At 40.5% G+C, this 12893-nt stretch overlaps 1 long non-coding RNA gene across 3 annotated transcripts; it reads left to right on the forward strand.

The window, feature by feature from the left end:
- Positions 1 to 7338: 7338 nt before the first annotated feature.
- On the forward strand, positions 7339 to 12524 carry LOC131236181 (uncharacterized). Of its 3 annotated transcripts, none has more exons than XR_009166609.1 (4): positions 7339 to 7445; positions 7802 to 8919; positions 12057 to 12163; positions 12267 to 12524. It is a non-coding gene; the product is annotated as an uncharacterized LOC131236181 (long non-coding RNA). The 3 variants fall into 3 exon arrangements; XR_009166607.1 differs by having other exon boundaries at positions 7340 to 7445; positions 12038 to 12163; XR_009166608.1 differs by lacking the exon at positions 7339 to 7445 and having other exon boundaries at positions 7691 to 8919; positions 12038 to 12163.
- Positions 12525 to 12893: the final 369 nt, after the last annotated feature.

A 12893-nucleotide genomic window follows, 5' to 3' on the forward strand; every position in this document is an offset into this window, starting at 1 on the left:
CTGAAGATCAAAATCATAATCCTTCATGAGGTCGATCCAACGCCTCTGCCTCATGTTTAGCTCGGACTGAGAGAATAGGTACTTCATGCTCTTATGGTCGGAGAAGAGCTCGAATGTAACCCTATAGAGATAGTGCCTCGACACCTTCAATGCGAAGACGACTGCTGTTAGCTCCAAATCATGTGTGGGGTAATTCAACTCATGGACCTTGAGTTGGCGAGATACATAAGCCACTGGTCTCCTATGCTACATCAAGACAGAACCCAAGCCAATATGGGAAGCATCGGTAAATACAACAAATCCATCACTCTCAAAGGGAAGAGTGAGGACATGAGCAGACGTGAGGCGGTCCTTCAACTCCACAAATGCTTGCTCACAGGCATCACTTCACACAAACTCTGCGCCCTTCCAGGTCAACCTGGCCAGCGGTGCTGTAATACGGGAGAATCCCTCAATAAATCGTTGATAATATCCCACCAAGCCAAGAAAAATATGGATCTCGGACGTGTTCATGGGCTGGCCCCACTGACGCACTGCCTCAATCTTCGAGGGGTCCACTGCGACACCCTCCCTCGTCACTACGTGACCAAGGAACTTTACCTCCTCCTGCTAAAACTCACACTTCTCTAGCTTTGCATATAGCCGGTGGGCACGGAAGGTCTTTAATGCAATCTCCAAATGATGCACATGCTCCTCACAGGTCCTCGAATATATTAGAATGTCATCGATAAATACCACAATAAAATGATCGAGATATGGACAAAAGACCTCGTTCATCAACTGTATGAAGACCGCGAGCACATTGGTCAATCTGAAGGACATGACCTGAAACTCGAAGTGACCATAGCGCGTCCTAAAAGTCGTCTTCAGGATGTCCTCCTCTCGGACCCGAATCTGATGATAACGGGAACGCAGGTCAATCTTTGAAAAGAACTGTGCACCCTGTAGCTGATCAAATAAATCATTGATCCTTGGAAGCAGATACTTACTCTTGATCGTGACCCGGTTAAGCTCGCGGTAATCCACAAAGAGCCCCAATGAGCCATCCTTCTTCCCGACAAAGAGTACCGACGCTCCCTAAGGCGAACTGCTCTGATGAATGAAACCTAACACACGTAACTCGTCTAACTGCCACTGCAGCTCCCTCAACTCTATTGGTGCCATATGATATGGGGCCTTTGAGATAGGCGCGGTACCGGGCACAAGTTCATTCTGAAACCTAATATGTCGGTGCGACGATAATCCCAGAATCTCCTGGAATACATCGAGAAAATTATGAACCATTGGAAACTGATCAATACTCGCTACTACGGGCTCCTCTACTTCGCATGACTTGAGACAAGATATCGGCTCTCCTCTGGGCTGGGTAATGAATTGGAACTGAGGCAAGCCTAATATATAAAATGTGATTATCCTCACGGAGCAGTTCACGACGGCATGGTATTCGGTAAGCCAATCCATACCTAAGATGACATTAAAATCTGACATCGGCAACACAAATAAGTTGACGGGAAAGAAAATCTCTCCCACAACAAAGGGTAAGATGAACAAAAGTGGCCTATCACTGTAGTCTTCCCCAAGGGCATTGATACGGTCAACCCCTCACTAGTAGACTTTGTCGGCATTCCAATCGAATGACAAAAATCCTCGGACATGAATGAATACGATGCACCAGAATTAAATAAAACATGTGCGATGCATGCTGAGATGGGAAGAATACCCTTAATGACTCCTCCAAATGACTATGGATCCTTCTAAGCCATGTAGAAAATATCCTGAGCTGGATGGGGAGGTTCCTGTCCCCTCTGAGGTCCCTGCTGTTGTTACTGCCGCTGCAGCGGCCTATACTGTTGTCTCTGCTACTACTGGGGCCTAGGCGGCTGAGGTGGCTGCTACTGAGGTCGCTACTGCATTGGAGGCTATTCTGGCCCTTTCAGCTGCGGCTACTACTGAAGACAGGGGCACTCATGCATGTGGTGCCCTGTCCCATCACATCTAAAAAAGTCCCCATAAACAGCCGCTGGGGTGGCACTGGAGGTGCCGCTGGTGCTTTGACGGATGGGTGGCTCCTGTGCCTCTGTGGCCGCTAATGATGCTGGGAGCTACCAGATGGGTCCTGCCTTTTTCGGTCTCTCCTCTGATCTCGGTCACTCTGCTTGCCGGCCCTCTCAGTCTCATAAATCTAAGCCCTCCGTACTACTGCTTAAAAAGTCTGGAGCTCATGCCCTACAACATGGCCTCAGAGACTGTAACGTAAGCCGTTCTCGAAATGGCGGGCCTTCCGATCCTCATCATCAACCAAATGCGACGCGAACCTCTATAGCGCCACGAAACGAGCCACTGACGTCTCCCTACACCAATGTCTTAAACTCTAACACTCGCTACTGACAGTTGTGGTCGGGGAAGTATTGCTGGTCGAATCGGTCTACCAAATTCTCTCATGTCCAGACAAAATCCGGCCCTGCTACATGGGTAACAGAGGTCCAACAGTGCTCGGCCTCACCCTAGATAAAAAATATGGCTAACCGGACCCGCTGCTGGGATGTACATGTCATCTATTAAAAATATTCTCCACCTCCGAGCACCATCTCTCAGCTATTGTCGGATTTAGCTTGCCCTGAAAATGCTAGGGATTGAGCTATTCGAACTCTCAAAGAAGGGTGCTTGCGTGCTGCTACTCTGCCTGGGCTGGCGAAACCACGATGGCCTGCCTTGGCCCTGAAGGGTGGCCATCATAGCCTGCAACATCTGCTATAACTGGGAGGCACTCACGAGTATGGTCGGATCTGCACCAGTCTCAGGTGGAGGAATGACATTCTCAGGTTGGGGAGTAGTGATCTCTGGTAGTGGAGTGAGAGTTATAGGTGGTATAGCAGGAGCCTCAGGTGGTGGAGCAGGAGTCCCTCGGGTCGCTCTCCTGAGCGGCATGTACTATAGCAAAGAACAAAGTGCCTATCAACATTGAGAACTCTTAAAGGAACGCACATTAGGGAACTAAATTAGAAGGTTACGCACTCGGGACCTAATTCTCCTGAACTCATAGTAGATATGTGATGTTGTCTGGAGTTATTCCCAAGTTATGCTCTGATACCAACTTTTGTCACCCCCCAAACTCAAAAATCGGACTCATAAAATTTCTGATCTCTAAATCCGGCGCCGACAGCCTCCGTGGTACCCCATTCTCGGCTCCCGACACCCATATACTAGGCTCCAATCCTGGGATCCTACATGGAGGATTTTTTTAACATGAATTTGATTTATAATAAGCATAACAATAGGCATAACCCATGAATAATAACCAATACACCATAAAAAAATCTACTATGATAAAAAACTTTCAGGTACAATGCACATAAACAAAAATACAATAACAAAATTGGAAGCTCCAGAAGTCCACTGCACGCTCCAATCTCAATGCTGCTATAGAGTCCTAGCATTACCTCCACGTAATGATCATGCATAAGCTTACGAAAAGCTTAGAGGGTAGTGTAAGTATGTGGGCAATATGAGCGTGCTCAGAATGCAATATCAGAGTAATGCGGAATCATGCTGATGAGACTATGAATGCAATCAGCCGTACCAAGGCTATGTGATGCAAAGCATGAATGCTATCGGTCACACCAAGGCCATACGATACAAGGCCTACAAAGCCAATGTCATGTGCAAGATGCAACTCAAGCATACCAATCTACATATCAATCCAGATCATCTCTGAAGCATCATATATCAATATAGTTCTCAGTGGATAATCATCAGGGTTTAGTACACTCCAAATGGCACTACTCCTTCCTCAGGCTCGCAGTCTAAGTGAGCGTAAGAAATATCACTATTTGCCTGGCCAATAGCCTTCCAATACCTATCTGGCACGTCGATAGTGAACTTATTTACGAGCTGGTTATACTCAGCCTAGTAATTGCCCCTACCCTCGGGCGGGTAAGGCCACACCCCTTCCAATAGACCATGACACAGTGGGAGACGCGGCCTCCTGGTATTCGGCCCTCGTGTGCTCATATATCCACTCGGTCTCGACGTTGGATTCATCCTCTGGTACCATCGGGTTTAGAAATTTTCACCCAGGGACATCTATGGTGCCCCGATGCTAGTAATAGAATTTTCGGTATCCAATCCGGCTCTCCACGATCACTACCAATAAAATGAGCAAAGGCAATGGATGATTGGAGTATTTAACTACAGATATAAACCGTAGCTATATTGCTATAGATTTAATCCGTAGCTAAATACTTTGACCCACCACGCCAGAGGTATGAATTGATGGTCCCTTAGAAGTTATATGGGGCCCACCACAATTTTTATGTTTAATCTAAGCCGTCTATCCATTTTGACATATCATTTTAATACATTAGCTTGAAAAATTAGGTAAATTTAAAGCTTAAGTGGACCAACCCATCAAAAATAATGGAGATTAAGTGCCTTTTGTTGATTTATGGTGTGGACCATGTGAGTCTTCTATTTGCCTCATTTTTTGGGATAAATCCCTAAAAAATTCTTTGAATTGAATGAAAGGCATAAATAAATGACATACATCATGGTGGGCCACATGGGGCCCCTAACATGACCATTCATCTCAATTCATCTTCCGCGCCCACAAAAAAAGAGCCCGCTACGTTTTTCATTCTCGCGCCCACAAAAAAAAGAGCCCGCTTCTTTTTCTCTATCTTCTCCCCACTTCTTCTCTCTCTCTCTCTCTCTCTCTCTCTCTCTCTCTCTCTCTCCCTACCCATCCTCGACTACGTGAGGGACTCGTTTGGCTAGCTGACGTTGGCCGAGTGGTGGTCCAAGGCCTTCCCTACCCACGCACCACCTTCATTCCTCTCTCAATCACGACCTCCATTTCTCTCTCTCTCTCTCTCTCTCTCTCTCTCTCTCTCTGAAGCTCGATTGAATTAGATTCACGAAAACGAGGTATTTCTCTCTCTCTCTCTCTCCCTCTCAATCTCTCTCAATGTTGATTTACGAATTTGAGGATTCATGAATTTGGGGATTTAGTAATTTGTGGAGTCCCAATTCGAATGTGGACCCTCATTTCGGGATTTGAGGATTTTAAGGCTTCGAATTTGAATGTGGACCCTGAATTTGGGTTTTTCTGATTTTACAAATTGGGGATTTAGGGATTTTATGAATCTTCAAGTTGAGAATTTTCATCTATTGACATTCGATCCTTATTTCCAAATAGCACCACATCACCCAAGGAAAAACAAGAGAATGCATTTTCATTACTCCGTCCATGATATTCTTTGACTAAGCTCAAGAGACATGAGCAAACTTGTGTGAATGCAACATTTGTTAGTGCACATGTAAGGGTCCTGCAGTTCATGTCCAAGAGCACCCACAACAATGTGCTAGTGGTTTTATCTTTCTTGTCCCCGGTGGGCCCCAGATAAGTTTGAATGAATGCGAATGCTTGCAGTGTATAGCCGTTAAAGCACTTAATATTGCATCCATTTGTGAGGCATTCAAATTTAAAGAGATTAAATCGCCATAGAATTTAATAGCCCAAACATCTATTTATCCATAAGAAAAGGCATTGCATGTGCTTACGTCTTGACAAGAAAATTATAAAAACCATTACTCTTTACATCTATGAGAAAATTATGCCTTGAGTGAAAATCAAGAATGGCATTAGACAGTATCACTGCCAATAAAAATATATGCAGAAGAGCCAATGAAAACATATGCAGAAGCAGGTATGAATAACAACAACAATAGTACTAATTTATTTATTATGCTATTGCTAGTAGTGTATGCCCATCCAGACAGGTGCTGCTCAAAATCAAAGCCAAACCAAGCCAGGCATTACCGTTTGACACCCCTAGAGCCACCATATACATGACACAAGTACCTTAAACCGAATAATCAATTGTAGATTTACAGAATGTTAGATTGAAGAAGTCTAATGGAAATCCAGATCATGTGTAATGAATGAGTTTAATGCCAAAAACATTAGTATGCCATCTAGGTTCTAAACATCAAAAAATGGGTAGTTATAGTGATGCTTCAAGGGTGAGTTTATATATGTAGAGGTGATTTTTTAAGAATACAACTTTGTATATAGTTGTACATAGGTTTATTATGTATAATTCAATTCCACATCTCAATGAATAAAATACACAACATTTATGCTAATCTTTTCTAACAGTGCACAATCTTTGGAATTAATCTTGATTACCACTTTAGTACATGCTAGTGAAATAATGTATGAATCTGTTTAGGCTTTAAGGTATTAAGTTTTCCATTCTTTTATTTTTCAGTACATGCTAGTGAAATAATCTTGATCGAATGTCAATAGATGAAAGTTCTCAACTTGATGATGTAGAACACCTCTAGCTTGGGAATTCCTCTTGTTACCTTTTGCTTAAAATCAATTTCCCTTCTTTGGGAATTCCATTATGGATTTGAAACCAATTAATCATTCATTGTGGCCATTCCTCTTGTTACCTTTTGCTTAAAATGAGTTTCCCTTTTTTTAAATATGAATTTTACCATATTAAGTATTTTTTTTAAAAAAATATCTATGGGTGTGAATACTCATGTTTATTTAATAAAGATTTTATAAGTACTTGATATATTAGAATTGCCTGCGAGACTTTTCATCTATGCATGTGGTTTAAGATTTTACTTACAAATTACATTATTAATTTGTTGTAAAAATAAATGATTGTAAACTCCTTAATACATTTGAACTTATTTATAGTCTTAGGCTCCATTTGGTCATCACATTAGTATTTATGAATACATTTTTTTGTCAAACCAAATGCAGCATAAGCCCTTTTTTAACTCCACCAATGCAACTCCTTGCATTGCCGGTTCCAAGCCCGGATAAAGGAGGAGGGAGAAGGGGTTTAGAATGAGATCGTTAACTATGGAGGAGATCCTGAAAGTGTAGTGAGTATCTCTGGTTTTATGGTATTACTTGTACATTCCTATATTGATTGCTTAAGCTTGACGGTTATGTGCATTCTTTCAGGTGGATGTTGCATGTGGGAGGATTGGAGCTGCTAGTGGAATCCAGTCTTCCCAACAATAATTTCATTTTTCACCTGAATACAGTTTGATTCTAAACTGCTATCAAATCTTATCTTCTATTGTATGTATATGTCATTAGATTGTGTGCATGATATCTCATATATTTATTGTTTTCTGCAGCTTAGAGCTTTCCTTGACAAATAAAATCTTCATGAAACCCAAATATTTGCCAAGGTTGAAAATGTGGAGGTGAGCCAACATACTTGACATGGACATGTCACTAATGATGTTATCTCAATTTTGCTACAATCATATTTCTTGTTCTAGTAGGTTTTTTTTTTCATTTTATATTTGTGATTTTAACTCAACAGGGTTTGAAGCACTTTGATGAGATCCTCCAAGAAGCGGATGGCATTATCCTTTCTCGTGGGAATTTGGAAATAGACCTTCCCCCTGAAAAGGTTGTATGCATGTAGTTACTGTCAAAGTATTGCCACCTTTTTCTTTCTTTCTTTTTTTTCCATATTTCCTTTTCAGATCACATTGATAATCATTTTCTCTAATTCTTGTTATGGCATTAGAACCTTCTTAGACACAAATGTTGTCAATATGATCTAAATATTTAGAATTAAAAGCATTTCCCTAGAATTTCTAACCATCCATTATTTGGTAAATTGTGAATTCCTTATATGGTTTCTAACCATCAAATGGATGGTTTAAAAGGACATGGTCAACCTCCAGACTCAATTTGCAAAACCAGGTGTTAATCAAGAAGGTCAGCTTGTGGGTTAACTAGACTAATCTGGTTTTAATGTAGGTTCAGGCCAAGCCAGATGGGGAGTGAGTTGGACTTAAGATGAAATTTCATGTACTGTTTATGTTCTTGCAGTTCTCTTTCATTTTAATGTCATTCTTCTTGTACTGTTTATCTTTCAGGTCCGAGCTCTAAAGGATTTTTTCGATATGCTTTCAAATGTCAGGTTCTGCACTTGATATGACATTTGTGATGTATTTTTATTGTTTTATATTTGTAACAACCAGCAACTATGCTGATTGAAGAAATTTCATGATAACATAACTTTAGAATGTAATGTTTAAGGGTTCAAAGAACATACTCTCTACCAACCAAACTTATGTTTTGATTTTCCTTTCTTATAGCAGATTTTGTGGAAATTTCAAAACTTCTTTGGTGAGCTTTTCTATCCCCACTATTTTCTGTGTTGTAGCCCACTTGAGTTTTGCATCTGCTTTAGTTTTGGGTTCACGTCCTAACATGAGCCTATAAAGCTAATGAATGGATTGAAGCTGGATGGTTCCCTCCTTTTAGGTTGTACACTTCTATTAGACTTCTCATTTGTACAATTGAATGTGACCTGGCCCAAATATCAGGCCACTTCTTTTTCTTTTCTTTTCTTTTCTTTGTTATTTTTTTTGTCAACAATATCACTCTAATGTACTCTTTACTCTTCGATGCATGTATGGAAAATAAATTGTTTCAATATGAAATTTAATGGTCCACAACATATACGGAAAACAAATAGTCGAAGGCCAATATGTTCACCACCATAATTTTTTTGGGTACAGAGGAATTAATCCACCTCTCCCAGGTAATGAACAACGCAAATCTCCTACATGTGTGGTGTGTTTGCACTCGTGACTAGTTGAGTCTTAGATTCAACGTGTACATCTCATTGTAAAAAGTGAATTTCCTTTACTGTATCGTTCTACATCCATGGACATGAAGATCTGATCTTTTCTCTTTTCATAGCCATCCTTGTCATGATATCTGATCTTTTCTCCTTGTGTAGGTGTATCTTTAGCAATGGTGCTTTTTGAGTTGGATGTCTTGCTCAGTTTCGTCAATTTGGCTACTAGTTGCCATGAGATCTCTATGAGTTGGGGCTGGCAGATTCTAAACTTTTTCCATTTGAAGTGGTGACTTTTCTTAACTTCGAACCAACGATGGTATAAATGGGGCTTACCTTCCTTGTCATGATGTTTGATTTTTTTCTGGTTGCTTGTAACATCTCGAAAAAATCTATACAATGACCCGAGTACAACCTCAGGCGGAACGACCCAAGGACCGCACCTGGTTGTATAATTTAGACGGGATTTAGTTAAATACTAAGTAATCTATGGATTAAGCTTGGGCCACCATTTTTACAAATGGGAAGGCCTAGAATTAAGAGTACTGCTGGCTCAATGCCACCTGAAGACTTAGGAGAAATCCCAAGGGCCTGTCGCTCTCGGGAGTATATTAAAACTTTGTAACGGACCTAGACCGCACGTCGAGGGTTCAATGACCATGAAACTATAGGATGATGTCTGTCCTGCTAGGCTTGACAACCAACACAGGAATCAAATCTAGATATTGTCTAGAAATGCCTAACTTGAGCCATGGGTTAAGAGCGTGAGAAACGCAAATATCCTTAGAAAATGAACTGAAACTTAAGTGAATTGGGCTGTTCGCTATTATGCCAAGTTAAGGATTTCTGACCGTTGGTTTGTGACCAAACTTCACACATAAATAAAGGAAATTTCCTTGCACATATCCGTATAACCATGGCCACGATTGGACACGTATGACCGTTGATCTAACACAGGCTCTCCACAGTCGATCGGCTTATCCGATCGCACCGAAATTGTTTCCTAGTGTGGATCCATTGTCAAGGAGCATACCCCGTGACGTAGATGAATGTGGACCTCCCTAAGAGCCCTGTTCGTTAGAAATTGCCGCTCATAGGGTAGAAACATAGTATAAAGTGGCCATGGGGCCATTTACACCACATCTAGGGCTATAAATTGCTCTCATTCTACCCTCTCTCTCCCATATACAAATTTTACAAACCCTAGGGGAGGAGAGAAGAGAAAAGAGGAAGTAAAACTTAGAGAGATCACTGCATCTGTGAGAAATCTTCTCCCACGCATCCACGTGCCTAATGACCGCCTCCTTTCGCTACCCAAACCTCTTTAGGCTACGATTTCGGGTAAGAAATACCAACCCTAATATCGATGCAGAGCTCCTGGATAGTTTTTCGTTAACCTAGCTAACCAGTTTCATCATTTAAGTGCCCGACGTTTCATTTTTGGAAACGTAGAATTTGGACCAAGTCCGAGTCGAGCATACTAACGAAAGGTGTGGACTATAAATGCTTAGGTTGCGATTTATCTATGCTTTCATCATAGCTAATGATTTATGCTTGTCTTGATTGCTACTGTATTGTCTTAAATATGTTGATTTCTGTATGAGATACACCTATGAACTGTGAAATAAACGAAGCAACCTACATGTTTGTTGAAATGTTTAAATGAGAAATTGAAAATGATTAGTGCTTGCTATGATTACTAATTTAGGATTCATCATTGTTATATGCATATGGATTTCTCTGTTTAAAGAAATGATGAAACATGTGTTGTAACTAACGTAGTCTATGTGTTTGATAAATTGTCTAAATGAGAAATTGTTGATGATTTGAATTTACTACGAGTATTAAGATAGGATTCCGTATTGTCTTATGCATATGTATATTTTCTCTATGTAATCAATTGATAAAATGCAAGTGGTTGGTAACATGGTCTATGTGTTTGATGAAATGCTCAAGTAAGAAATCCACTTGGATTGTTTGTTGAATACTGGGATAGATATATCACGTAGTTGTTAGCAGCATTGGATAGGATTGAGGCTACAAACGTAGTCCAGGCAATCAGTAAAAGTCTATGTTTGGGTGACCGAATTAGTCTTACCACCCTGGGTAAACTTGATGAATACGAGTTGTACGATGAATGCCGACAGTGGTTAGGCCACGAGGGGCGCTTATGCATTCTATGTCTATTAGATCAGCGTGCACCCGTACCAATCGAGCTTGCCTCATGAACTGGTTGACCTATCGTGTGTTTACCATGTATGGATGCGATTGCTTGAATCTAAGGTGCCCCTCACCAATGAAAAGATCCACCTTTAACCATGGTACCATGATCCTTAAGACTCGTGAGCCAGGAATGGTGGTATGGGACACTGTGTTCAAGCTGTTGGCCTACGCTGGGGTGATGAGCCTCCTCATAGTGACCGCGAGTACAACTTCTTGTAATTTGCCTATCATATGAGTTTAACTAGGAGTGACGAACTTAGATGGATCCAGAACATAGAAGCAGGACCACTGTGGTTGTCTGATGCCAAATGTTCAATTTGGGTCAATATTAAAAAGAGAGGTATCCTAGCTTCCCAAACTTACTGTATGAATGAGCATAATTAATTACTTGGCTAACACGACCATGCATCACACTGCATTAGTTAGGACGTGCCAAAAAGGCATTGGAGTTACACAGTTGAGGAAGTGTTGTCATATGCGAAATAAGCGGTCGGAGTCACGTGTTGAGGGAGCATTGTTGGGTGAGGGCATGCATCATTACTTGCACCCCATTCTTGCATTAAAAAGAGTAGTTAGGAAGTGATTGTTATGATTGATTTATCATTATTGCTTTGATTGACTTGATAACATATGTAACTTTTACCTTATAAAACCACTGAGTTGATCACTCACTCCCACTCTGGGACGGTGTTTGAAAACACCAACCAGACTCTGATGTAGATGCAGGTATGGATGATGTCTATGCAATGGAGCAAGACTTCTTGGATGAGGAGGAGGAATTATCTTACTTCCAACTCTCGGGCGAGTCGATGTAGGCCACGTACCGTTTTGCAGAGATTACTGGGCATCTAGGCTTAGTTGGACACATTTACATTTCCACATTTTGATCATTTTGAATGGATACATGTATATATTGAACCCGGTTACGTACTCATACTCTGAAAGAAACCTTGTGAAACATCCACATACTTATACAAACATGTTTTAGAATTCTGCACTTGCTTAACTTCATTAAATCCAGAGTATGATGTGTTGTTTAGTATAATCCCATGCATGCTTAACTCATTAACATGAAAGAAATTTGAATATCACCATCCACAAGACATAAGTGATGTTCTGAATCTCGGGAGTAGCTTTGCTCGATCCTCGAAATTCAGGGCATTACATTGTTGGTGTCTTTGTAGGAATACTTGGTTCCTCAAGAATATGTACATATAATGAGACAGTCCATGCTAAATAGATGCTCGATTTCTTCTTACGATCAAGTTTGTGAAATGTTCATGGAAGGGCTTAGGAGTATGCCACATGAAGTATGTTCTTTTTCTTTCATTGTTTGTTAAATTCTTTATTCATATCATCTTGCATACAATGAGATAATCCATGCTAATTGATTCTTTGTTTTTTTTATTGCAGAGTCCTTTAGTGGTGGTTTGCCCTCGAATAATTACAGAAGACGCACGGGAGAAATTATCGGTATAGCTGTCAGATGTGCAGGTGGACTATTGATACTCGCATCCATTTTTTTTATGGTGGATGAAGGATGCACCTGGCCATATGCGAGTGCACACAGACTCACCAAGATTTGTATTTTCAACATTATTGTAATTGTAATTGATTGAATGAAGGATTGTAATTGATTCATTATTGAATGAATGATTGTAATTAAATTAATGAATGATTATGCAGGTGGTAATTGAATGAATGAATGATTATAATTTTTTAAATGTAGGCAATAGCTAGGGATATTGACTGTAGCTGGTAATCTGACAACTGTAGCTAATATTAAATTTGACATATTGCTACGCATCCAGCACTACTTTTAACTACAAATACTATCTGTTGCTGTAGATACTTTTGGCTACAGAAATAGTTGCTATGGATTATATCTATAGCTATTGTAATCTATGGCTATAGATTAAATCCATAGCCATAGGTTTTAGACCTATTGTTATAGCACCTATGACTACAGTCATGTTACAGACTAAAATTGTAGCCATAAATCTTTAGCTATGGCTTTTATCCGTAGCCTTTGCCTTATTT

This window comes from Magnolia sinica, unplaced genomic scaffold, assembly GCF_029962835.1.
Source record: "Magnolia sinica isolate HGM2019 unplaced genomic scaffold, MsV1 ctg260, whole genome shotgun sequence".
In the NCBI taxonomy this organism is placed as follows: Eukaryota; Viridiplantae; Streptophyta; class Magnoliopsida; order Magnoliales; family Magnoliaceae; genus Magnolia; species Magnolia sinica.